At 42.2% G+C, this 27,969-nt stretch overlaps 1 long non-coding RNA gene across 1 annotated transcript; it reads right to left on the bottom strand.

Annotated features, from left to right (window-relative positions):
- Positions 1-58: 58 nt before the first annotated feature.
- LOC309349494 lies at positions 59-27,834 on the bottom strand. The gene is made up of 3 exons (XR_014159968.1): positions 27,692-27,834; positions 1,177-1,259; positions 59-300 (listed from the first exon to the last, which is right to left on the bottom strand). It is a non-coding gene; the product is annotated as an uncharacterized lncRNA (long non-coding RNA).
- Positions 27,835-27,969: the final 135 nt, after the last annotated feature.

Raw genomic sequence — 27,969 nt, 5'->3', positions numbered from 1 at the left:
TACTGTACCAGTATTGAAAACTTTAGTAAGACTGTACATATAGTAAATCACACTCATGTATAGTGTCTGTTCAGAAAGATTAAGGTGGAATAGCTGTGATCCAGTAGTTGCACACAGATATGATTGAGAATCCTCCTAACAGATGAACATGGCCTGCAGGAATTGTCCTGCAGCCTGCTGCCCTGATCCCAGGTGTCCAGCCCCCATTGACATCAACATCAGGGATGGGGAACCTGTGGCCTTCCATATGTCTCTGGGCTCTCATCAACCCCAGCAGGCATGGCCAAATCCTAGAGTTCCCTGTGAAGAGAGGTTGACTGGAAAACCCCTCTGAGAATTGTAACTCTTTGATTTGATTTGACTATGAGGAGAAGAAGTGTCTTCTGACAACTCTCAGCAACTTTAACAAACTACAGCTCCCATATTTTTTGGGGGAGGGGGGAGGAGAAGCCATGACTGTTTAAAGTGGCATCTGTGTTTTAAAGTGCTTTAAAATGTATGATGTGAATGATGGGCCTGACTCTACCCACTGTTAGTATCTCTGCTTTCCACCTGATCCTACCAATCCCAATGGTCAGTAGGCAACACAGATAGCAATGGTGAGGAAGAGAAGAAGCAGCTGGTGTTTATGGTGTAAGACTTACTGAAGAAAAGGGGTCAGGGGGTCCTTTCCCAGGAGCTCCTCAAAATCTGGAGCATACGCAGAGGAAGGGAAGAAAGGAAATGTTCAATGACTCATAACTGTTCACCTTGTGGCTCCTCTTCACTGCTGCAGAGCAAGAAGTCTGTGTGTCATCAGCTGAACGCTACATGGGATGAGCTTGCCAAAAGTCCAGGGAAGGTAGTGTTCTCTGCTGGTTTGGTAAAATAGGCCTGCACCTGTCTGATTTTCATAGCAATACAAGTAGAAATCCCCTTCCTGCCTCATGGAGTATAAAAAGAGCAACAAATACAGAAGCAGAACTCTCAGTGGGAAACATTAGCAATATGCCAAAATGTATCCACTTTTGAAGCGCAATGTCAAAGTGATAATAAACATTTTCCTGTTAATTTTACAGTTCTGTTAAAATGAACAACAAATATTTATTTGGTTCAGTCATAATATTCTGGGTGATTAAATCCAAAATATAAATAGTAAAGAAGTCTAGTTGCTGGTTAATATGGAAGTCTACTCACATCTCCCTTTGGCTGTGTTTTCTGTTTGGGGCATCTGTAAAATTTGTGCAAATGCTTCCTTCACCTGTTTTATCTTATGGTAACTATCTGAGGGCAGAGTAGAAAATCTTAACCTTCTGGGTGAAACTTGTAGGAGTCATGAGGCTAGTAAAAACATCCTTCTATCTCAGAACAACCTTCCTTCCTAATCCCAAAGCATGATTTGATCATGCTATCTGCATCATTAGGAAGCTACCAGTAAATACTAAAAATGCCAGTCGCTTTCCCATTTTCCTGGTCATCTATTTTTCCCCCCTTCCCCATTTCTCTGTGATAATATTCTTGCCATATGTGAACAGCTAAATTTTGTATACCATTAGGAGATAGCACAGAGAATCCATTCATGCAGACATTTCTGCTGCAATAATCTTTTAAAGTAAAGGTAAAGGGACCCCTGACCATTAGGTCCAGTTGTGACTGACTCTGGGATTGTGGCGCTCATCTCGCTTTATTGGCTGAGGGAGCCGGCGTACAGCTTCCGGGTCATGTGGCCAGCATGACTAAGCCACTTCTGGCTAACCAGAGCAGCACACAGAAACGCTGTTTACCTTCCCGCCAGAGCGGTGCTATTTATCTACTTGCACTTTGACGTGCTTTCGAACTGCTAGTTGGTCAGGAGCAGGGACTGAGCAACAGGAGCTCACCCTGTCGTGGGGATTCGAACCGCTGACCTTCTGATCGGCAAGTCCTAGGCTCTGTGGTTTAGACCACAGCGCCACCCGTGTCCCTTTACAATAATCTTCTAGCATTTCTTAAAAATTTCCATCTGGAAGTCCTCAAAAGATGGATAGGGAAAAGGTTGACAACTCTGGGAAACGGGGGGGGGGGGCGCCAGAGGGATCTTTGCACCACATCGCCAAATATGCTTAAGACGGCCCTGGTTGAGTTCACATATTCCAGCTACCTGTTGGACTAGGCTGGCCAATGCCCAAAAAGAAGATGTGCATCACAAAAAAATGGACACCAATTGTGTGGTGTGGGTGAGTGTATGAAAATTTCAAAATTGTCAGAATTTAAATAGCCAATGGACTGATAAGCCCATGACTGATGTTAGGCGTATTTTCGCAAGCAAAGATATAGATAATCTCAATTAGGAATGTACCACTTGTGAATTCAATACATCCATCACACACGAACCTTCTTTGATAAGCCTCCTCTACTGATGTTCAGCATGCAGAGTTGCCAATGCAATTGTCTTACCAAATTGATATCTATAGCCCCCGGGGCCTGGCTCTAAAACACAGAAGGATAGTGACTATGGGACAAAGGTAGTGAGTACAGTGGTACCTCAGGTTACATATGCTTCAGGTTACATACACTTCAGGTTACAGACTACGCTAACCCAGAAATAGTGCTTCAGGTTAAGAACTTTGCTTCAGGATGAGAACAGAAATCGGGCTCCGGGGGCGCGGCAGTAGCAGGAGGCCCCATTGGCTAAAGTGGTGCTTCAGGTTAAGAACACAGTTTCACGTTAAGTACGGAACAAATTAAGTACTTAACCTGAGGTACCACTGTACTTATGAGATCCACCAAGTGTCCTATTGCCTGTTTCAGATGTGTTGGAAAGGTCTTGTAAGGTATGTGGATGCCCTCATCCAATATTTTGATATGTAGTAAACAGAAGCTGGATCTGAGCCACAGCAGGGTGCATACAGGAGCAAACCTGAAACAGAAGGAGCTAGGTAAAAAAAAATATCGAGAAAGGAAAAATATAAAAGAAAAAGCCTTCTCCACTTTAGAGCCTCTGGACCAGCAAATTCTTCCTAAAGTGGGGAGGCTGTCACAAAGTCTCCAGAAGAAATGCCTTTACTTAACTTGGGGAAAATGTTGTGGCAAAGAATTTAGCAATTTCCAAACATGGATTAAATATCAGTCAGTAATAGCCAGCTGATTATACCAAACTCTACCTTCATCTGCCACCATCATGTTAATGACTCAGTCCCTGAAACACCATTTTGTGACTGGTGGGCCTCTGTAATTTACAGCTGCCTCAGCAGGGCCCTGGGGCTATAGAACATTTGAGAGCCCCTGTTCTAAGGCAAATAGGAAATGGATGCTTGAGGGATGGAATTTCCATGCTCCCAGAAAATACAGGCTAATTTTCTGTGGTTGCCATGGAAAGACTAAAATAATAATAATTCCAGTAGCTTAGTGTGAGTTTATTGTTGGGCCAACATTATGAAGCTCACTAGGTGGCCTTAGGCAAGTGACTATGTTTTCTCAGCCTCATCTACCTCAGAGGGTTGTTCCAAGGTTGACACCAAATAACCCCATATATCCTGCTCCCTTTGGCGGAAGGGCTGGAGGGTGATGTGATAAATAAGCAAAATATTAAGGTGAGTGAGTTCACACATGTACTCATTGTTAAAACTGTGTTTATGGAAGACAATCTTACTCAGCTACGAGTGACCGCCAAAGAAGAAGAATGCAATATATCCTATGGCTATTGTACTGCTTCTGTTGTGCCAGTCATAAAGGCCAGGTCTAACAAAGCATCTTGTGGCACTTTAAAGATTTAAACGATTTTATTATGGCATAAGTTTCTGTAGACTACAGTCTCAGATACATGAAGTGCTATCCTGAGTTGTAGGTATGTATAGACATGGTTGGGTGGGATTGTAAAAAGTGAGGTCAGAGTGAAATTAAATGCAGAGACTTCTCTACTCTTCCGTAAATCTTCCTTGCTATAGTTTCAGCAGCAAAATTGGTCCTGCACCAGTTTGATGGTTCCGTGGCAACTGTGTGGGTGGCTTTGAAGGTTATTTGAAGTCTCTTATATGGGAATAGGCTCTGGTTCCTGCCTTATGCTACACGCCGTGTGTGTGTGTGTGTGTGTGTGTGTGTGTGTGTCTGACTGAGAGAGAGAGAGAGAGAGAGAGAGAGATTTATTACTTCTCCATCTGAAAATGTAACCAACCATATTGATCTTTAACAAAATAGGGGGAATAATTAATTTGTAGAGCAAATGGTTTCCCAACTCTATTGTGTTTAAAGGGGGGAAAAACTGGAAGTTACCATTTCCCTGCAGTGGTGGTCTCTTAAAAGACAGGAGGAGTGTAGTAAGCTTGTCAAGCAAGGGTATCGAATACTAATTCAGAATTTAGTTGCTGGGAGTCCCCTATTCAACATTGCTAACAATTTGGAAGGAGCTGATTTCTCAGAATTACGGGAAAGAGAGCAATCAACATGACTTTGATCTCAGACAATGGTCTGAAGTCACAGGAGGAGTAAGTCGCCTCCTAGTATTATTATTTTTTAAATGTATTTTTATTAAAGATTTTCTTGGTTTACAGAAGCATGTGCCATCTCTCTCTCTCTCTCTTTCTTCAAGTAACATTTTTTTACAAATCAGTTTCATTTTTTGAGACATTAGGAAGAAAAGGGGGGAGTCGCCTCCTAGTATTAATACTAAATCTGGTAAATACAAAGGCTTCATATTGCCTGCTAAGCATGGGGGCTGAGGTTCCAGACCCCTATTATTGTGTGTGTGTGTGTGTGTGTGTGTGTGTGTGTGTGTGTGTGTGTGTTTAAGGATAGCAAGAGTCTTGAGAGCTAAGTCATAGCCTCAGATTCAGAGGTGTGTGGTCCAGACCTTGGACTCTCTGATACCTCCATAGCAGTTTGGAAATCCCAGCAATGTGGTAAAGTTATAGTAAACCCATGGTAAGAGGTCCACCTCTGCATCCAGTTGGGAATTGCTGCTTTAATTTGGACAATACATGCATGGTCATATGTGTTCCATTAGTCTTTCCTAAAGAAACATAGGAAGTATCTGCCAGATCAGTCCAGTGGTCCATCTAGTTCAGTATCAGCTACACCAAGAATAGCTCTGCTGCCCTCCAGATGTCATTGGACTACAACTCAGTCCCAGCCAGCATAGCCAGTTGTCAAGGATGATGTAAGCAGTAGTCCAACAACATCTGCAGGGCACCATGTTGTCTACCCCGGTCTACACTTATGGGCACAGCTCTCCACAGTTTCAGGCAGAAGTCTCTCCCAGCCCTTCATGGAGAACTGGGGGATTGAACCTTGAACCTTCTGCATGTAAAGCAGATGTTCTACCACTGAGCTACAGCCCTTCCCTTTGTAATTCTATATTTAACAATGCTCATTGAAAAACACTTAAAAAAAAAAAAAAGGCATTAACCCTAACATTTTTGTGCTGTTGACAGCACGGCCACCATTTTGCACTCCATTTATGAGAAACATCTTGCTGTTCAAGCAGATGCCACATCTGCAGCCCTGGTGTTTACCTCTGTTAATTTGAATGGCTGTGTTAGCTTTTCAGACACATGGCTCAATGTCTCCACTCTTCAGTTTGTTTTGCTTTTGAGGCAGATGTTGCAAATTAGCAGCAGCAATCTTGAAGATGAGCAGAAACATATTTTCTGGTTTTGATGTGGAGTCAGTCACACAGGCGTTGAAACTAATCAGATTCAGCAAAGGATTCTGAAGCGACTTGAAATGCTTCTCTGAAGCCATTTGCCTCCTCCTTGGCAAGGCCCGTCGCCACACTTCTTACTAGCTTCCCAGAAATCTGTGAAACGTTGAACTCAGATGGTTTCTCTCAGCCGCAGAAAGGGCTATAAAAGTAAACTCTTGCACAAGCAAAGCCAGATTAATGTAGCCAGTGTGTACCCCATGATGACATTTGCTGACGGATCCTGTCCACCACGAATGGAGCTGAAAAACAAGGATGGTTTGGGGGAGTGAGAGGTTTGGGGTCTCTTGTGTTGTTTTCTTTCTCTTATTCCATGCTTGTCTCTCTTTACTTGAACAATTCTTTCATTAAGGGGTCATTTTGGGCATAGAGCTGACAAATCACACTCAATTTGGGAGTCAGTTCTTAGCACAGGAAGTTTAAATCTTGAGGCCAACAATCTCAAAAATACTACTTCTGGAGATCTCATGTCTTCATCTGTACCATACATTTAAAGCACCTTTGAAGTGGATTGCTTCCCCTAAGAATCTTGGGAACTGTAGGTTGTTAAAGGTGCTGGGAAGGGTAAATTATGTCTCCCAGGCTTTTTGGGCGGAAATCATGTACTTTAAATCTATGGTGTGGATGAAGACTTGAGATTCGGAAGTAGGGTTCCTGAGATTGGTTCAGATGTGAGTGCTGCAGTTGTGTGGCTGGCATATAACCATAAAGAGGCGCTCAGTTATAAAGGAATAGTTCAGTGGCAGGGCAATTGTGTTGCATACAGAAGGTCTCATATTCAACTCTTGTCACTCCCCCAGTTAGGTCTGGGAAAGACCCCTATCTGAAAGCCTGGAAAGCCACTTCCAGTCAATGTGAAACAGGGGTTTCCTCATGGGTGATTTCTGAGGGACATATGCCAGGGATGGGCAGAGTCGGGGAGACACTACGGGTGGCACTATGGTCTAAACCACTGAGCCTCTTGGGCTTGCCAATCAGAAGGTCAGCGGTTCGAATCCCCGCAGCAGGGTAAGCTCCCGTTGCTCTATCCCAGCTCCTGCCAACCTAGCAGTTTGAAAGCACGCCAGTGCAAGTAGATAAATAGGTACCACTGCGGCGGGAAGGTAAATGGCATTTCCGTGTGCTCTAGTTTCCGTTATGGTGTTCCGTTGTGCCAGAAGCAGTTTAGTCATGCTAGCCATGACCCGGAAAGCTGCCTGTGGACAAACACCGGCTCCCTCGGCCTGAAAGTGAGATGAGTGCCATAAACCCATAGTTGCCTTTGACTGGACTTAACAGTTGAGGGGTCCTTTACCCATTTTTTGTTTTTGTTTTTTACAGCAGACTACATTCTAGCCATGCCAAAGTCAAAGGTATCTGTGCCCAGATCTTTCCATTCACTATCCAGGCAACCAGGAGACATTATCACAGCTCAAAGACACATTCTAACCAAACAAAAACATTTAAGCTGCGGATTGAACCTACGGCCTTCTGCGTGCAAATTTAATGCTAGACCAGTGAACTATAACCCTTCTATCGTGAACATATAAAAACATAATGAAAAACATATGAAAAAATTATTGCATTTTCTTGTAACATAGCACCCTTTCTCCACCACATTTAATCACTATTATATAACAGAGGGAGTAGGGAGGCTGGAAAGGGTAAGATACAGGGTAAGATTACAAAGTAATGCTTGATTATAGCCTGCAGAATAAGTATCTTCACTTGGAAGTCAGTTTCAGATAAGTAGCCATGTTCAAAAGACTAACACATTTATTATGGCGTAAAGGTTTTATGAAGGACTGCCCACTTCATCCCAGGCATGAAGTATAATCCTAAACTAGCAGACATATATAAGCATAGCAGGAGGAGGAATAGAATGGAGAAGACCAAGGTCAGAGGGAAATGTAGTGATTAAAGAACACAGAGGCAATTACGTCAAAACAGAATAAGTGGCCATGAACAAGGCAGTTTCTTGATAAGGCAAACATCTTGATACCAATAAACCGATTAGTGCATGTAATGGGATAAAAACTGCAAACTTAATTCAAGCCACAGGTGACAGAATTGAATTTCCTGAAATATTGTAATGCAGAGGTTTCATGCTGGAGTTTCCTTTTGAAATGCCTTTTCCCCCAAAATGGTAACTTTAAGATCAGCAGCAGTTAGAGTGTCCTATAAGGTTGAAAAGTCCTCCCTGCTGACACAAGTTAGCTAGAGCAGTCCTGCTATAGTTCACAATAAGGCACAGTGTCTGTACATTTTGATACCATTGAAAAAATTAAAAACCCCAAGTGGATTTAGTGAAAACCCCTTCATACTACAACCATTTTACATGGTTCTGCTCATCACAGCTTATATGTGGTTGGCTGTACATGTTCCTTATATATGCGTCAAACGAGGGATGAAATTCTAATGCTTGAAGAAGGTAGGCCTCCCACAGATATGAGGCACCCAACACATTGCATCAGAGTGTGAGTCATTGTAGGCCATCATTTAGCCTTGAACACCCAGGCCTAAAGGTAAGCCAAACTAAGGGCTCGCCCACATTTCTGTTTGTTCTGTAATTTCTAGTCATGGGTCCAATATGTTTTTCTTCTGACCCGTCTCTTTCCTAGGAAAACCTACTGTTTACTGCTGAATTGGAACAAATGTAAATCAGTGTTTGTTTGTTTTTTTGCAGATTGACATTTGTTCCAATTCAGCAGTAAACAGCGGGTTTTCCTTGGGAAAGCAACGGGACAAAATAAAATCCTCTAAGACCTACGGCTAGAAATCAGAGGTAGTGGATGAGCTCAAATATGCAATAAAAAAAATCCAGCCATTCTGGAGTCCAGACCCTCCAAGGACTCAGCTATTCAGCTGCAAATAAAACGTTTTAAGTGTGTCTTAAGTGTAATATACAATGTGACACTAGATGGTGATGGTAAATTCAATGTACTTTTTAAAATGCTTCTTTTAAAAAAAGCATTTTCAGAACACTTTTTATATGTGTGTAGATTCCACCCAAGTGTCCCTATTTTCCAGTGTCCAGGGACGTCCCTGATTTAGAGAACCAGTCCCAGTTTCTGATTTGATCCAGGAATGTCCCGCTTTTCCTTAGGACGTTCCTATTTTCACTGGAGAAACATTGGAGGGTATGGAGTTATTCGACTCCTAAGCTGTCTGAAGGCAATCCTGTATAGGACAGGTTTTTTAAAAAATGTTTAATGTTTTATTATGTTTTTATATACGTTGGAAGCTGTCCAGAGTGGTTGGGGCAACCCAGTAAAAGGTGGGGGGTATAAATAGTAAAATTATCGTTATGGAATGGGACATCCCTATTTTCACTGGAGAAATGTCGGAGGGTATGGGAGTCTGCTATAATCTATTTAATGGGTGAGGGGTGAGTGAGTGATATCAACTTTGTTTATGTATGAAATTTTTACTTTAATGAAACTAAACCTAACAGCAGGTTTTGTATAGGCATATGCAATGCTTTTTTTCTATTAAAAAAAAATTTTAGGGGTGCTCTCATTTTCTTACTCATATTGAAATACTGCCCCTCAATGAGGCCAAACTTTGATTCACAATATGTTTAGGGTTATGCGTACCCCTGTGTCCCCCCCAGAAAAAAAACCACTGGGCATATGAATTATGAATTTATGCCTTGTTGCAACTCCATAGCCTTCTGCTGTTGGGTATGAAACAGGTTTCTTTGTTGCAGGTAAGCCTTGCTCTTTCCTCAAGAAGCTCAATTTCCTTTTCTGTTCTTCCTAAGCGTTTCCCAATCATGAGCGTTTACAAAAAGAGTCCGACTGAGCTTCTGTGGTAGAACTATGCGTCTTGTGGCCATTCTCTTGGCCAAAGCCTACACTTTTGTAAGCTGCTCAGAGATTCTCTTATAATCAAGCGGTACATACATTTTGTTAAATAAATAGGTGTAATCAGCTCTCTGTTTCATCTGTCCTTACCATCTTTAACAACATATCAATCATTAACATATACTGTCCCCATTCCCTAGATTTGTAAATGATTTGCACAAGAGTTGATCAGGTTAGTTGGTCTTCCCTACTTTAGGCAATCCCCTTCAGAAACCCAACTAACACTTTGCTAGGCCACACAAATAGAACTTGAAACTGATTCCACCTGTTTGTTGTTTGCCTCTGAAGTTCAGTTCTGCTTCTCTTTACAGAATCACTGTGATTGTCTTTCTTTAGAATCTGTAGCCTTTGAACGAGCTGCTTTTTCCCCCAACTAATGTTTGGTTCTATAAGGAAAAGAGCGTGATTTGTGCTTAAGCATTTAACCAAACAGTAGTTCAAAGTTAAAATGATGCCATTAGCTTGATTGGGGTTTTTTGGTAAAATAAGAAAGGGGACTTAGTTTCACAAAGGAGGAGAGCACCCATCCCAGCAACATAATGATTGTGAATCTCCACCGCTGGCAAAATTTTAGGGTAGGTTTGCCATGCCCACCTTAGAACAGTGAAGCATGAAATGCACTGTATTTTGCTAAATATTGAAGGCATTTTGTATGGTATTTCTAATTATGTTTATTTCTCTTTTTGTTGAGATGTGTAAACTGCTTAGAGATTTCTGCTGGAATATGAAGTGGCACATAAATAAATTTAATTAAGATCCCATTTGTTGTTTGCTTATTTGAGGCCCTACAGGGATACAGACACTGAATCCATGTATCTAAAGTTGGGGGGGGGGTTGAAATAAACACATAATTCCACAAGGAATTATCATAAATGCACCTTACTTAAGAAGCTTTTTGAAGACATCAGTCAAGATGGATTGAATAATGTGACCATTATCTATATAGCAGACTTTACCTGATGCTGTATATAGTCTTATATCTGAATTGAGACAAAGAGCTCCTTCTACAAACTTGAGACAGGATACTATTTAAACAAAAACTCCTGTGAGCAAGCTGTATGGATTTCTTTCTGCTTTATTTCCAAGCTTGACACATTTTCATATTTGGTGATCCTCAGCATATAAAGCATGCATTTTATGTCATAATGAGAGGTACTTATGCAGGCTACCCAGGCAGGAGAAAAAAATTCCACAGGAAGTGATAGATTCAGCATGCAGTACAAGCTCATGATGACACTACTAAAATTACAGCTGATGGAAGGCCTACAGTAAACACTGGCCCCCAAATGCTTTGTGATGAAATGCAAAACAGTCTGGAACCTCAAGTGACCTTGCCTCCACAATCAGGTGTTGCGGAGTTCCAGATATCCCAGCTGGGTTGCCACTCTCGTCATTCAGCATCAGAGATGCCAGGACAAACAGAATAATCACATATTGATCTTGGAAATTCTGCGTAGAAAACTGATTTGCCAGGGCAGAGGTGAATACAGTGAGATAAACTGCACCATTGAACGCGAGTAGTCAGAGAGGGAATTACTCGGCTTCTCAGGCCAAATTCTGAAGTGTAATATGCCAGTGGAAAGAGGGAACATTATAATGTCAGCCAAGGCAGAAGCAGCCTGTAAACTGTAACTCTTGTCCATTATGAATGGACACAGAGAGAAGGACAAGTTAGGAATAGCTTCACTCTAATACCTGTTTAGTTTCTGAACCAAAAGCAGACTTGCCATATGCCTTCAACAGTCATATCTGCCAAGTCTGACTACTTGGTGACTTGAAGTCCTCTGTTGTGTAACCTTGCAGCATACTCTGTTCTTTGCTCTCCCACTTTCTGTGTCCTTCCAATACCTGTAATGCCTTTCCCTCAGTCAGTCCCTTCCTGGTTTCAAGGCCAGCCTTCACTTGAAGCTTTTTTGCAAGATACCCAAAGGCTGCAAAATAGGAAGCTGAAACAACTCTTCCCATTACAGTACAGCGGTACCTCGGGTTAAGAACTTAATTTGTTCTGGAGGTTCGTTCTTAACCTGAAACTGTTCTTAACCTGAGGTACCAATTTAGCTAATGGGGCCTCCCGCTGCTGCTGCGGCCACATGATTTCTGTTCTCATCCTGAAGCAAAGTTCTTAACCTGAGGTACTATTTCTGGGTTACCGGAGTCTGTAACCTGAAGCGTCTATAACCCGAGGTACCACTGTATATACATTTCTTTAGCTCATGCAAAGAGAGAACTAATGGGATGGGGAAATGAGGCCTAAGAGGGCTCCTGATGAGGAGGTAAAATCTACCTGCAGGTAGACACAGAATTTCCCCCCAGAAGCATGTGCAGAGAATGTGCCAGTTGCTCATACACATTCTGCATGTACTTCTAGGTAATATGCAAAGCTAGTCTAGGAGATGTCATGTTGCGGCTGTTCCTGTCAACAATGGCCAGGTTCAGATAGAACAAGGGCACCAGGCTGACAAGACTGTTCTATGGTATGGCAGTAGAGGGGGGGGGGATGTGATAATAAGTGGTGGCGTAACAAAAAGCATAAATAAAGGCTGAAATCCTATACCATCCCACCTGGGAACAAGCAGACATACACAGATCTGTGCTGTAAGCTATTTAGGAAGCCAAGAGACTTAATCTCATCAGTTCAAATGTTAAGCTGAATATGTGGAAATGTACACTCTGCAATTTAGATATCCTTTTTAGCATGCAAAAAAGTGTGGTGTAGTGGTTAGAGTGTTCAACTAGGACCTAGGAGACTAATTCCTGCTCAACCATGAAGTTCCCTGACTGACCTTGGGTCAAGTCACTATGCATGGTAATCAATTTACTAACAACAGACCTAATGAAATGAATGGACCGAACATTGTCATGTTCATTAATTTCAGTGGATCTACTCTGAGGAAAATGTGAATAGCAGCCCATCTCTAAGACTAACCTACTCCAAAGGATTGTTTTGAGACTGAAATAGAAAAGGGGAGAGCCATATACACCACCTTGAGCTGTTTAGAAGAAAAGTGAGATATAAATGTAATATGAACAAATAAAATGATGGTGCTTTTTACCCAGAGCTAGAAAATGCTTTCTACTGTAATAGCTTACCTTCATGGCAGCTTAGTAAATTACAGTTTAGGGCCTCAGCTTATGAGGTGTCTCTAAATAGGAAAAGAAAAAACACACGCTGAGAAACAAATGTTCAAGTTTTACATAATTACCTAATACACATTTGGGGGGAAGGCCATGGGGCCTCTTAAACTTGACATAATTTAGGGCCTCTTCAAGTCTGAATGTGGTCCTGTTTCGCAGCCCGGCTGGCACTATTTTACAGACCACTTGAATAAATGTTGTCTGATGCTGCGCACCCTAACCCCACAGATGTGAGCCTAAAATAAATGCCACTTTACGGTTTTTGTCTCTCAGAAACCCTTTGGCATTTTTCTATCCCATGTTAAAAATGTCAGAAAGCAGCACATAACTCTCAGCAGGTTTCACTATTTCTGCTGGGACTCAGAGCCCCGTTTCTTCACACAGATGTCTGTCCACAAGAACTCCACAGTTGCTGCCTGCCTGCCAGGCATGTCTCTCTGATAATTCCCTGTTGGCTGATAGAGCAATCCTCAGATGGGAGCAGCTGAGATACAGCTGCAGCTGCTAAATGCTTGTTGGCTGACTGTCTGGGCCTTTGGTCCTCTTGAGTCCACCTGATTCCCAATTGCTGCCTCCATATCTTTGCCTTCTTGGCTGCTTGCCTACCCCTGGTGTTCCAGTAACTGTTGTGAGACCATAGATAAGGAATATTCAGACAGTATTTAGGCTGAGGCGATGGCTGATAACCGATTATTTATTTCCACTCACAGAAGACATAATACTGCCAGACCGCAGAGGAGAATGTTGTGTTCTAAGGGGCCATAATGGAAGTTCCTGCCACACACAAACACACACTGGCCCCAATTTACATGTTGAGTATTTAATTACCACACCTGCATGCTATTTATTTATTCAACACATTTTAATTCTGCCATTCCTCACATAGGCTGTCCCCCCGTAACACCAATTTTCTTTTGGTGTTTTTTTTAAATACTATCATCTCATGAGTCGTAAAATGAGAAAATTAAAGAATTAAAAATGAATGAATATAATTAAAACAAAAGCAGAGAAATAACATAAAATGGTGAATTGCAGCAACCAAACTAAATATGCAAGAGAGGCAACAGATAGAAGACTCATATTTCCAAGTACCCACCAAAATAAGAAGGTTTCCTAGGAGGTGGGGAATGTACAGCTCCCCAGATGTTGCTGAACTATTACTCCCATCATCCTTTGCCATTGGTCATGCTAGCTGAGGCTGATGGGAGCTGGAGTCCAACAACATTTCAAAGGCCGCATATTCCCTGTGTTAGATGACCAAAATATAAAAAGGAAAGTATGACTCATGGGGAAAGGAATTTTGAGAGATGGCACTCTCAAAAACCAATCAATACAAGTGCTCAGGTTGGTTCTTATTGAAAGAAGTAATCTTTCAAATACTCCGAGCCTGGGCCATTCAGCATTTTAAAGGTCATCTCTAGAACTTCATTTAAATAGGTCCTGGAGGCAAATTGCGACCCTCACTGCTTCATTTCAAACCAGTAGAAGTTTCTGAATACTCTTCAAATACAGCCCTATGTAGATTATGTTTACAGTTGTCTAATCTGGACATTACCAAGGCATGTCTGATTAGACATCTCCAAGAACAGGTGCAGCTGGCAGACTAACCTGGAAAAGGACACTGGTCAGTGTCACTGCCTGAACATCTAGAAAATCTAGGGGCACCCCCAAACTGTGACTCTAATTCTTTATGGGGAGTACAGCCTCATCAGAACCAAATTAAAAACCTAAATCTATAACAACTCTTCTGCCAGCCACCAGCAATTCCATCTTGTCTGGATTAATCTTAACTGTCTCCACCCACATTTTGCTCTTTACTGATCTCAGACACTGATTTGGTACCATTGCCTCTGTGGAATGCCAAAAGGAGAGGTGGGTATTCACATATTGATGACACCTAAATATTGGGTTGATCTCACCTACTGATTTCATGTGGAAGTACAGTGTAAATAATATTCTGCCCTTTCTCCAAGAGCCTTTAGTCAATAGCCGAACACATGCTTTGCTTGCAAAAGGTCACAGGTTCAATCCCTGGCATCCTGAGGAAGGGCTACAGAAGAACCTGAGCTTTTACTGAGCTAGAAGAACCAATGGTCTGACATGATATTGTGTAGCTGCCTATATCAAAGCATTTGAGTTGCCATGGTCCCTACTTTAGAGAAGAAAGTCCTTTATTTGAAGAAAAAAAAAAAATTCCTTCCAGTAGCACCTTAAAGACCAACTGAGTTAGTTCTAGGTATGAGCTTTCGTGTGCATGCACACTTCTTCAGATACACTGAAACAGAAGTCACCGGACCTTTCTATATAGTGAGAAGGTGGGGAGGGGTATTACTCAGAAGGGTGGTGGGAATGGGTGATTATATAGATTCTATATATCACTATATAGAAAGGTCCGGTGACTTCTGTTTCAGTGTATCTGAAGAAGTGTGCATGCACACGAAAGCTCATACCTAGAACTAACTCAGTTGGTCTTTAAGGTGCTACTGGAAGGAATTTTTTTTTGTTTTGACCATGGCAGACCAACACGGCTACCTATCTGTAACTTTATTTGAAGGCGTAAGTGACTATCTTTCAGAGAGTACATGGGGTTCTTAATGTTTTCCCTAACAACAACCCTAGTTCAGACTGAGAGCATGAATTTAAAGTCAGTTCCATGAGCCCCTCCAGTCAAGATAGACTGGAATAATACATTGTGCCTTGTTTTGAGATGAGCTGGAAAAAGAGAGAGAAGATGCCTGGAAAATGCCTGAACTATTTAAAGAAATACGGGAAATTAATGTTCTTTCTGGGTCATTCCAGAGTGTGATGGAAACAAGGAAATGGCAAATAAGTATGTGTTCTAGAATATCATCAAGGTGTTTCTAGAAAATTATCATAAAACTCTGCAGAACAACCACTACCAATTCACAATATACCTTATTTTTAACTTGTGCTGTGAGGTTTGAGCTGCAAAGTATCTATGGCATGCAAAACTACTTTGCACCTGTTCAAATATTTGTTTTGTTCCATTGATTCCTTTTGAATGGCTCAGCCATGCCTGAGGATCCAATTCCACAGTGAACTGGTAAGTGCTGGTGTAGTGCTGTTCTTCCAAATTTTGAGGTGCATTGCTATTTACTTTGTGGTTTTGGCCTAGGTCAGGGGTCCCCAACTTTTATTGAGGCCAGGGGCACATTTTAAAATCTAAGAAATTATTGTGAGAACCACAAAATGCCCATTTCACAGAATGAAAAATGGCAATGCTCAACCCCCAGTTAAAAAAACAGCCAAAATACCTGTACCTCCAAAAACAAAGAAACAAATAAAACACGGGGGGGGAGCATGCAGCTTTCCCAAACTTTCAAATTCAATAAAATTGAGAGGAACAGAAGGTTTTGGATGACCCCAAAGGGGAGTGTCTGCGAGTGAAGTTCAGAGGTAGGTTTAGGACAGTCTTACCAGTTTCACTACACTGGGCGCTGAGCCTAGGGAGTGCTGCAGGACATCACAACTATGACATAGTGAATTAAGCAGAATGGAAGGAAGGGGTTATCAAAATTTGGCCTCACACATGGCACCACTGAAATCTGAATAACCAAAGTTCGCTCCTGGTGCAGTTGTTCTTCACAGGCACCACACTAAGGACCCAAGTGTCAGGTGTGCTTGCAGGAGCCAGGCCCTGTGACCAATAGGACTTTGCAGGACTGGAGCCTTCCTAAGTTTGTTCTGAAGAGGCAAGGCGCCGCCTCACAGGTGAGGCCGACTGGTAACTCACAGTACCTGGTGGCAAGAGTTGGGAAGGGATATAAGGTCAGCATTTCCCTTCGGCTCTTTGCCACAGCAACACGCTTCCTGCCTTGTTGTGTTTGGCTTCTTGCTTCCTGATCCTTGAACCTCAGCTTCTTGACTCCTTGCTTCTTGATCCTCAAACCCCTGACTTCGTGACACCTTGCTTCCTGACCCTTGGACTCTTGGCTCCTGACTCCTGGCTTCTGGACCCCTGTTCCTGCTCCCACCCCGCTATCTTGCCCCCGGTCCTGACGTCCCCTGCCGGGATTTCGATCGCCCGTGAACCGGACCGTGACACCAAGTCTAGGATTAACCAGTAATAGAACAGCAGCAGTTAGTACCATCACTTTGTGCAGTGGTGATCAAGGAGGTAATGTCAACATACAGAAAGATAATTTCAGGCACCCCTGCTGAAGACAAAATCGCTCTTGAGAAGGAGAGTTATTTCACATGTCATACAAAAGTTGACTATGAGTTGCTACTGGAGATGAAGGAAATAGCTCACAGCAGATAGTGTGCCCCAGTCCACAACTCTGATTCTTTAGACCAGTGTAGGTGGGTTCCCAAAGCAGGACACAGTGATAACAGCAAGAACTTTTATTGAACTAACAGAACTGGACAACAGGGGCAAAGAAACTTATATACATTTCTGAAGGCCTAGGCCACTCCCACTGTCAACATGATTGGCTGTCTAAAATCCCAAACTGCAAATAATAACTTAGAGTTTAAGGGCCAATGGCAGTAGCCCAAATCCTGAAATGTTCTGTGATTGGAAATCATGTATCGAATCAGAACACAGGGGCTCAGAATCCTTAGTCCAGACTCTAACTCAGGCAAACACAGACCACTGAATATATAACAACCAGCATAACACAAGTAAGTGAGTGAGTGAGTGAGCAGTGGGCAAGATTAAGGAAATCAGACAGAAATTAGCATTTACTGAACAAATGCATGCCAGCTACTTAGCATTTGCATGCAGCAGGAGAGAAGCAGGAGCCATCAGACTTATGGAAACTGGGAAAAACCCAGGGCTGCAAGTTAATGCTATATGTCAGCACAACACTGACATGGCTGGCCACATCTCCATGCTATTTGCCATGCTGGGGAAATGTGCAGACTTAAGTACTTTACTTAACAAAAACCAGCTCAGATTCTGCACAGTTACAGCTCATACCTAGAACTAACTCAGTTGGTCTTTAAGGTGCTACTGGAAGGAATTTTTTTTATTTTATTTTGTTTAGATTCTGCACAGTTCAGACAATATTCTAGCTTCTAGGTATGTTGATTCTCTTGCCTTACTGCATGGGGATAAAATAAATGCATTCATCCCATATCAATGTGGAACCAAACAGCCTGATCTTATACTTGTTTACTGAAAAGTACTGTAAGGTTCACTTATGGGAAACTAGTGTTGGGACTAACATAGGTGAATGCAACTGGGCACAGCTATGGACAACCAAACTTTTCAAGTGTGGTGTAGAGTGGTGTAGTGGTTAAGAGCGGTAGACACATAATCTGGTGAACTGGGTTCGCGTTAATCTGGTGAACTGGGTTAAGAGCGGTAGACACATAATCTGGTGAACTGGGTTCGCGTCTCCACTCCTCCACATGCAGCTGCTGGGTGACCTTGGCCTAGTCACACTTCTTTGAAGTCTCTCAGCCCCACTCACCTCACAGAGTGTTTGTTGGGGGGGGGGGGAGAATGTTAGCTGCTTTGAGACTCCTTCAGGTAGTGATAAAGCAGGATATCAAATCCAAACTCCTCTTCTTCTTCAGGTCGGTATTGGCATATCTTAAGGAGAGCTCTAGCAAGGTTGTTTAGATGATGCAGGACGCTGGTGCAACTGTCCCATATGTCCCCTGGATTATCTCCTACATGTTGGAGAGGGTGTGATCATAAGGGAAGGCACTACCAAATGTGTTGGACCTGCCCAATGGTGCAGACCTTTCACAGGGTAGCACGTGTGGAGATCTCAAAGATAGTCTGGGAACAAATTGATTTCACCCCTCAATTGCCCGTTCTTTCTCTTTTTGAGGGGATGAATAAAGACATTAAGACCAAAGACCAGTAAAGGAGGTTACTAGTTGCAGCAAGAATCTCCATAGTTCAAAACTGGTGAAACTTACAAGGTATGGGACTAGATTTATGGTTTGAGAATGTATGGAGAATAGGAATTTGGGGAGAAAATAACCCATGATGTAGCAGCATTGAAGGGGGAAAAAGAATCCAGATATTTTTTATGCCAGTTTGTGCCCATTTATTACATATGTTAATAATCTGGGAGTGTCAGCTTCATCAGCACAGACTTTCTGTACTGATTGCTTACCCTTTATTAAAATAATGTTCATGTGTGTCCAATCTCCTTTGGGTGACGGAGACTATAATGATATGTTACATAAAATCTCTGTTGAAGGAATGACAAAAATAGATAAGAAACAAACACGAGTGAAGACTGTGGGTTTTTTTAATATTGTAATTTCATGACGTGAACTGCCCTGAGATCTATGATTATAGGGCGGCTTACAAATTTAATACATAAAGAAATGATAAGTCATAAATAGAATATGAATTATAATACCAGCCGTCTGGTGGAAGGGGGGGGACATTTAGATTGTATGGATGTTATTGTCTTCAGTTAATGCATATTATTGCAAAATCAATAAAACTACTGTATTTGGGTGGAAGGGAAGGAGTAAGGTCCACTGAGTTCAATAGGACTAAACTCTCGGTTTATGTGATTCGTTGTTACTAAGAAGTTGCATGGTTAGAGATTATTTGTTGCTGAAATTACTTAGGAGGAAATAGTGAAGGCAGTCTCAAACCATGAGTTTGAGGAACGTCTGTGAAAATGTCCTGCCTATCTACTTTAACCTCAGTTTCCATTCCACTCGGGCTTTGCTTGAACATGGTACTGTAATGCAATTAAAAACAAGCATTTACTCAGTTTTGCTTATCCCTGGTGTATAATGTTTCAAAACCATATGCCAAATGTATTGTCTCATATGCTGTAGCCCTATTTGGATACAATATTGTTTTCTACCCTGCATGCTAATAGGCAAAAACTTTCCTCCTCCTCCTCCTCCTCTTCTTCTTCTCCAAAACCAAACCCAAACAATTTTATAACTGTCAAAGATGAGGCTATGCTAATTGTTTTCTTTTGCATCTGTTTGGTCCAATGTTTCAGGGAGTGTCTCAAATCCACGAAATGCCTCAAGGTACTCAATTTTTATCATTTGTATCTCTGATTTGGCAGACAGATGTGGGGAAAACACATGGCGGAGAATTCCCTGGTAACTTCACAGCTGCAGATACTGAAATTAAATGGCTGCAGTCAGCATAAACATAATGTTCAGATGCTTCCTTCCTTGTCTAAAAAAACGACACAGTTCAACAGCAAGTGCCATTAAAATGATTGCAAGGTAGTGCTCTTGCTCAACTTCCATTAATTTCAATGTGGCGCATGCAGGAGAACTTCTCAGTGTGCTAATAGTAATAATGTGTTGATATTAATGTTGTCATCCACTATTACTACTATTACTACTACTACTAACAGAATGATCTAAACTATAAGAAGCCAGCGTAACTTAGGTTGGCATCATTTGCCTATTCTGAACTCTGTTCAGAAGCCTGTGGGAAGAGCTGTTGCCAGCTGAGCTGGCAGGTACCAGTAAATGTGGGCCCTTGTCCTGAGCACTGGGCCCTACATCACAGGACCGAGCTCAGCAGGGTTTGTAATACTGTGTACGTATGAGTCTCTTATTGGCCTGTTATGCCCCAGGAACACCATTTGGGTGGGTGGGTGGGTGGGGGACTCAGAGCAGTATAAGTTCCATTGGCTTGAGTACCACTAGCTGCACCTGACCCAGGCCAGGGTGAGGGATGCAAGCTGTCGCAGGCCTGGCTGAAAAAGCCCATATCTAAACTCTCTCACCCTGATGGATCTTGGTTTTGAATTGCACTGTGAGACTTATCTGCATGAGATGCTACTGGTTTTTATGAGAAGTGGGGGTGGGGGAACTCTACCAGTGCTGGAAGCAGCCAACTTCATTGAAGCCACTATTTTGATTTCCTACAGTGCCCTTCCCCCCCATGCACAATCACCCTGGGGCATTATGGGAAACTAACATGGTGGCTCCAAGCCCTACAGCACAGAGGGTCCAGAATCTCCAGGTTAAAGAGGGAATGCATCAGCGTAGCAGTGGCCTCTAGTGAGGCTCTGGGCACCCAGGAGGCGCCCAAGATTGCCATGAACTGGTGCAAGTCCTGTTAAGGCAAATACGTGTTTCTTTTAAAATCCCAACAATATTTCAAATTATCAATTAAAAAATAAATACTAAAAGCCACCTGTAAGATATCTGTAGTAAAATATCATATCTAAAAAATTCTCCTAGAAAATATACCATAGCTGTTTGGCAAAAGGTGAGCAATGATAGAGACTGAATAACTAACTTCCACTGTGTTGGTGCTCCCACAGAAAAGGCCCTGTTCTTTGTGCTTGTTCTTATGGTGCACACATTTCCACCATGAGCCACTTGAAATTTTTTGGTAACATTTGAATGGCATTTTAGAGCTTGAAAATACATCATAAACATGGCTGAAAGAGGCACATAGCCCATTATGTTTGCCGCATTTTTGAGATGCACGAATGCTGTTCAGCCATTACAGAAAATATGCAGTTGATCCAAGCAAGTTTGCAGAAAAGTGGTAGCCTTTGGAGCATTCCTCAGAATCTGCCCAAGATATGTTGCTGCCTGAGGCAAAGCAGCAAACAATGCCTACCTCACAATTCAAGGTGCAATTTGAACCTGAGACACAAAATCTGTGAAATACCTCTCTTCTTCCTTGGTAGTTAGATACGACAACAATAATAAATTAAATAACTAACAATTTGCTGCCCTTTTGTGACACTCAAAATCTCTGTGCCTAATGGTAGGGCTGGCCCCTTTTTTCAGATAATACCAGTGATAACACTCAAACTTTAGGTGGGGGAAGCCAGCGCAGGAGTGTGAGTCAGTTTTATCTTAAATTCAGTTGTCAGCTTGTGTTTCTGGGAAGTTGTGAGACAATGTTGTGCTTTTCAATTAATTCAATTAACTCTTGCTTCTGGCACTTCAACTCAATTTTCAGAGATGTCCGAAGAACGAATGTACTGATTGTACTTTTTTGCATCTCATTGCCATTCAACTTTCACTGTACAATTTCCACCTTTATGTACCTGCCAACTAAGATTTCACTTCATGCATCTGATGAAGTGGGCTTCACAAAAGCTTATGCCATAATAAATTGGTTAGTCTTTAAAGTGCTACAAGACTCTTTGTTTGTTTTGCTGTAAGAGACTAGCACGGGTATCTCTGGAAATTTTTACCCATGCTGGGTCCTATCCCTGGTCTGTTGGGAATCTTGTCCTTTGACTACACTGTACACAGGTCCCCACAAGAAACTCTATCTATATGGGACACACACCCACACACTCCAAAGCACAAACTATTTTCACAGACTCAAAAGGGCTCCAGATTTGTTCTTCACCAACAGCACCCCAAAATTCCACATGGCAAATTGTTTTTGAAATTGAGAAGGGAGTGTTTAGTCAACTGTTGGTGTGTGTGTGTATGTATATGTGTGCCATTTGTGTGGCAGCTTAACTTGTGTATTGAGCTCCATAGATTTCTATCCTTTGTAAATATTCAGGAGAGGTAACAGCATCATGAATTAGCTATTCAAAATGAATTAGCTGCTCTTTTTAGACCTACTTATGTGGGAATAATTAAATGAAATTGAACTTGCTTCTAAGCAGACATGCATAAGATTAAATCACCTTTAAATAACTTTCTTTCACAATACTTCTATTCCACATTTGTGTAAATGTAGGAATTAAAGAATAAAGGAAAAAAGGAGCTGACAGTGCGGAAAGACTACATGAGAGTTGGAAAGTCCCTACCGACATACAGGTCTTATCTCTGCTATGAAATCCACAAGGTTGCTTTAAGCTCGACAATACTGTATATCTCATACTCAACCTCATGGAGATAATAACACTGACCTTGCGAGGTCCTTATAAATAAAACTGAGATAATGCTTGTGAAATTATTTAGTCCTTCAAAATGCTATGTAAAAACTGTTGGGTTTTTTATTCATTCGTTTATTTCCTGCCCTTCCTCCAAGGATACCAGGACAGTTTGCATAGCACCCCATCCCCTATTTTATCTTCAGGCCAATGCTGCAAGATAGTAACTGGTTCAAGGTCACCAGTGAGCTTCATGGGGATTTGAAAATGGATCTGCCCACCCCAAGTCCCAGTCTGACACATGAAACCATAGAATCATAGAGCTGTAGAGTTGGAAGGGACCCTGAGGGTCATCTAGTCCAACCCACTGCAATGCAGGAATATGCAGCTGCCCCATATGGGGATCGAACCTGCAACCTTGGCATCATCAGCACCACACTCTAACCAACTGAGCTATCCAGGTCTATCACCCCACATTCTAAAAAAAACATTCATTTTGGTACACGCTTTGCTCTAATGATACATATTGTTATTATTATTTACATAATAATCTTTGCACAACACAGACTTTGCATTTTGGACTGTCGAAAGCAATTTACACATTGCCTTTGAACATATTCTCAATATTTTATATTCAATTTGTGTTATCCCACCTAAGAGATATTTGTTCCTGAGACCAGTGCTTTTTTTCTTTAAAAAATGTTTAGGGATACTCTAATTTTCCTACTCATATTGAAAAACTGTCTCTTAATGAGGTCAAACTGAGATTCACAAAATGCTTAGGGGTATGCGTACTGCTGCGTCCCCCCAGAAAAAAGCACTGGCTGAGATCATACATTTTTGGACAATTTTAATACTAAAGGTACAACTAAAGCAAACTAATGTGGCAGTGAACTTACAAGTTATATCAGTCTTGTCAAAGCATTGTATGGTCATGTCTCTCTTCACTGACAAATGCAATAATTTTCCATGCACTATTTGCACAATTTGTTAAAGATTGGTGAATACATAAGCTAGCCTTCCCTGAGCTGGTGTCCTCTAGATGTTTTGAACTTACAGTTCCCATCAGCTAGCAGGAGCAATGGTCAGGGGTGATGGGAGTTCTAGTCCAAATTATCTGGAGGGTAGTGCAACAACATCTGAAGGGCACCAGCTTGGGGAAGACTGACGCAGGCATGATGAAATAAGTGGACTGAACTTGTTTGGTTCTGATAGTTAAAAGGAAGCAATAGAAATAGTTCCAGAGCACTGGCATTGTGAAGCTGGACTATGGTCAGCCCAGAACTGTGGGCCTCAAGCTGGTGTCCTCTAGTTATTGTTGGACTCCAACTCCCATCAGCCTCAGCCAGCATGGCCAACCATCAGATGATTGGAGCTATAGTACAAAACATATGGAGAGTACAAGGTTAGGGAAGAGTGGCTTCAAGACCAGGAGTGGATTTGATAATACAGTGCCCTGAGTGATGACAAAATTTGCCCCGCCCCCCAACATTATGTGTTGTTGTTATTTGCCCCCTTAGGGGAACCATCCACACTGTGCTAAATCAGGCACTGTCAAGAGAGTACCAGCAGAACTCAAGAGACCTAGCTTCAAATCACCACAAAACTCACTGGATGACATGGACTGGCTGCATACAGAGGAGTGCTGGGAGGCACCAGCTGAAGAAACTCCAAGGAAATCCCCAAGAGAAGAAGGCTCAGAGCCAGGGGATTGGTGGTGGGATGGCGATGAATGGTCAGAGGAAGAAGAGGGAGCAGACTGGAAGGAGGGGGTGTTGGAAGCTAAAGAGGCAACAGGGTTTAGTGAGGAGGGAGAGGTTATGGCAGAGGGCAATCCAGAATCAGAAGCAGGAGAGGAGAGGGGCCAGAATACAGAGGAGTGGCAGGCTGCTGAAGAATCCAGGAAGTCTCCCTCTCCTGCCGCAACTCCTCTCCCTGGTCTCCCAGAACACGTAGAGAAATGAAGAGGGCAGAGCGATGAGAGACAAGACGATGGAGCCTTAGGCTACTGGGGAAGGAACCAGAGGAGGAGTCTTAATGAGTGGTGGGAAGGCGGGCACCTTCAGTAAATATTCTCTATGGTTAGGAATTGGCATGGCAGGGACCAGGAGGCACAAGTCTCTGGGACCAGGACTTGAGAAGAATCCACCTGGTGGTAATCCTGCTTACAAAAACCAGAACAGTATCTGGGCAGACTAGGTCAAGACTGACTGTGACCCAGACAGGTCCAAGCCTGACCTGGAAGCTTTTATAGCCTGTAAACAGCGTTTGCGTGCGCTGCTCTGGTTTCACCAGAAGTCATGCTGGCCACATGACCCGGGAAAACTGTCTGCAGACAAACATTGGCTCCCTCGGCCAGTAAAGCGAGATGAGCGCCACAACCCCAGAGTCGTTCACGACTGGACTTAACTGTCAGGGGTCCTTTACCTTTACCTTTAGATAATGAGAAACCAATGGTGGTCTTGTGGAAGTAGAAAGCTGTGGTTCCAGGGGCTATGGTTTCTGACAACTAGTTATCATTATGTACAGACAGATAAAGATAACCTCATTCTACATATACTTATCCACACACTTAACTCAGTTCAGATACTCTGCTTCATTCTCTTCCACCACCTGAAGTTCAGCAGATGAGCACAGAAGACAGGGAAGCCTTTCCACAGGAAGTCTACCTGGCTCAGTCTCTGCTTTGCAGTGCATGACCCACAATATTCTTAAGAAGGCTTTTGATGCAGTGATCTGAGTTACGGCCAGCAATGTTATTGAGATGCTTTTGGCTGATGCTATTCATCTGAAGTCTGCTTAATTTAATTTTAACTTCATTTTGTGCTCTTCCATTTTCCGATTTGTATTTGTTATTAACCACCTTGAATATCAAGACTGATAAAAGCAGGGTGTATAGAAACAAAATGTACATTTTTTTTTCTGCATTAGCCCATTGTGGCTTAGAAAGACAAGCTGTCATTTGCAGCATAAGTCTGCCTGGTCCCTTTAAAGGCTTTCAAGACCCTTGCTAGTAAGAATACCTGTGTGTCATTTAATTTAATTTTGAACACTTGTATAAATTAATAAGTGCTCGTGGGCATATGGTTCACAGTCTCTCTCTCTAGATGGATAGACATTACTGACTAAAAGCAAAGATAAGCATTTCTGACTGCCTCTTACCATAAATGAAAACCTTTCTGAGGACAAATGCTACATCATATCAAACACAATTACTGTGTCCATTTGGGGTTCCACATCCCAAACGGCATAGCCCTCCTGCTTCTTCTCTAACAGGTTCCACAGCTATAAAAGAGGATGCAGCCCTCCCCACATTTGGACGGCATCAGAAAAATTGCACTGAGCTTGCTCAAATACAATACTGATAGGATAACAATACAGAGGCAGAGCAGTAAGGATAGCAGTCAGCACCAGAAGTTCAAACAAACATTACAGAGAAACTTGAGTAGTTTTTATTTTGATAACAGGCATTTATGGCCACAGACAAGTTCTAAGAGTTACACTAGCCAGAGATAATTTTGTGTTGCAAATGGCAATGCGGTGTAGCTGAGAGACCAATTGACTTATCTTTAATTTGATTGTAGCTTCAAACCAGTCATTTCTCTGCTAGGCGAAAAAGAGAGAGGAGATGGAGAGAAATTGGGCACAACACATATCATGTACACACAAACACAATAACTGTGGTAGCGGCCTGTAAAGGCAGTGTGGTGGTGACATGCAATAGATGCTGGAAGTGTAAGGATAAGGAGGGCACTTTCTATCACATGTGGTGGGGCTGTGGGAAGGTGAAAGACTTCTGGGAGAAAATATACAATGAGTTAAAGAAGATCTTAAAGTATACGTTTAGAAAGGAGCCAGAAGTCTTTTTATTAGGATTAGTAGGAAAGGAGATAAAAAGGGAAGACTGCAAATTCTTTAGATATGCAATCACAGCCGCAAGAGTGGTATTGGCCCAGAGATGGAGACAGCAGGAAATACCGACCATAGAGGATTGGAGAACAAAATTGTTAGAATACGCAGAGTTAGATAAATTGACAGGAAAGATTAGATACTTAAGAGACCAAAAATTCATCGGGGACTGGGAGAAATATGTAGAGTATCTGGAATGTTTAAGTAAAGGACAGATGACGCTTAAGGGATTTAAAGAAGCACTGTAAAAAAGTAATAAGTATTGATTAAAGGGAATAGGAGGAAAAGAGATAAATAATGTCAATACAAGTCCGAGGAATGCGTAATGAAAGTGACGAATACGGATGATTTACGGGACAGCTGAGGGAAGTACGAAAGAAAAAGAAGTGATGAAAATGATGTGAAACTATTGTATATATATACATTATTTTTCGTTGTTGTTGTCGTTTTGTTTTGTTTTATGTTTAATAATAAAAATTATATGGAAAAAAAAAAGTAAAGGCAGTGTGGTGTAGTGGTTAAGAGCAATAGACTCGTAATCTGGGGAACCGGGTTCGCGTCTCCGCTCCTCCACATGCAGCTGCTGGGTGACCTTGGGCCAGTCACACTTCTTGAAGTCTCTCAGCCCCACTCACCTCACAGAGTGTTTGTTGTGGGGGAGGAAGGGAAAGGAGAATGTTAGCCGCTTTGAGACTCCTTCGGGTAGTGATAAAGCGGGATATCAAATCCAAACTACTACTACTACTACTACTACTCCTCCTCCTCTTCTTCTTCTTCTTCTTCTTCTTCTTCTTCTTCTTCTTCTTCTTCTTCTTCTTCTTGTGCCCCTGTAATGTTGTACCTGTGCATATGGAAATAAGCAGACCACTACGAAAAACACTTGTGTGCGTCCAGTGCTTTTTTTCTGGGGGTACGCATACCCCTAAACATTTTGTGAATCTAAGTTTGGCCTCATTGTGGGGCAGTATTTCAATATGAGTAGGAAAATGAGAGTACCTCTAAACATTCTTTTAGGAAAAAAGCACTGTTGCCTCAGTCCTCTCTGCTTGAGAAGAAACTGCCATGTAAAAAAAACCCGGGGGGATTTATGACCTTCCAGATGTTGAACTCCAATTCCCTTCAGCCCCAGAAGACATGAACAGTGATCTGAGATGAATCTCAGTTGCAGTCCAATAATATCTGCTGTTAATGCTGCTGTAAAGCCTGCCCTCACTGTTTATTTATTACATTTATGTACCATTTTTTTTCTTCCAAGGAGCTCAAAATGGTGTCCACCAGCTTTCACCTACCAACATCTGCAAGCTTTCACCAAGGCCGTCTCCGACCATGGATATCAGCCGCCTTCAAGCTGTGATCCCACTCTGCCCATGAACTTGCCTTCTCATTGTTTCACAGCGGCTCACTGCAGGTTTCGTATTTGCCAGTTTGCCTCCATGTGGAAGGAGATCATCCAGTGCTGAATGCCACTACTTCCCACTGCGTTGTCTTTGGGAAGGAAAAAAGCTTTTGCCTTGGTTTTCCCCTTGGCCCACCTTTATATATCCACTCATCTGCCGTGCACTTTTGTGACATCACAGGAAGTTCGCAGCCAATGGCAACACAGCTGGGGACACATCATATCCTTCTCAGCCCTCTGCATTGATTTGCTCAT

Source organism: Podarcis erhardii, assembly GCF_964252035.2.
Source record: "Podarcis erhardii genome assembly, chromosome: 9".
Lineage (NCBI taxonomy): Eukaryota > Metazoa > Chordata > Lepidosauria > Squamata > Lacertidae > Podarcis > Podarcis erhardii.
Note: the sequence above shows the minus strand (reverse complement) of the source record. Positions and strands in the feature narration are given on the sequence as shown.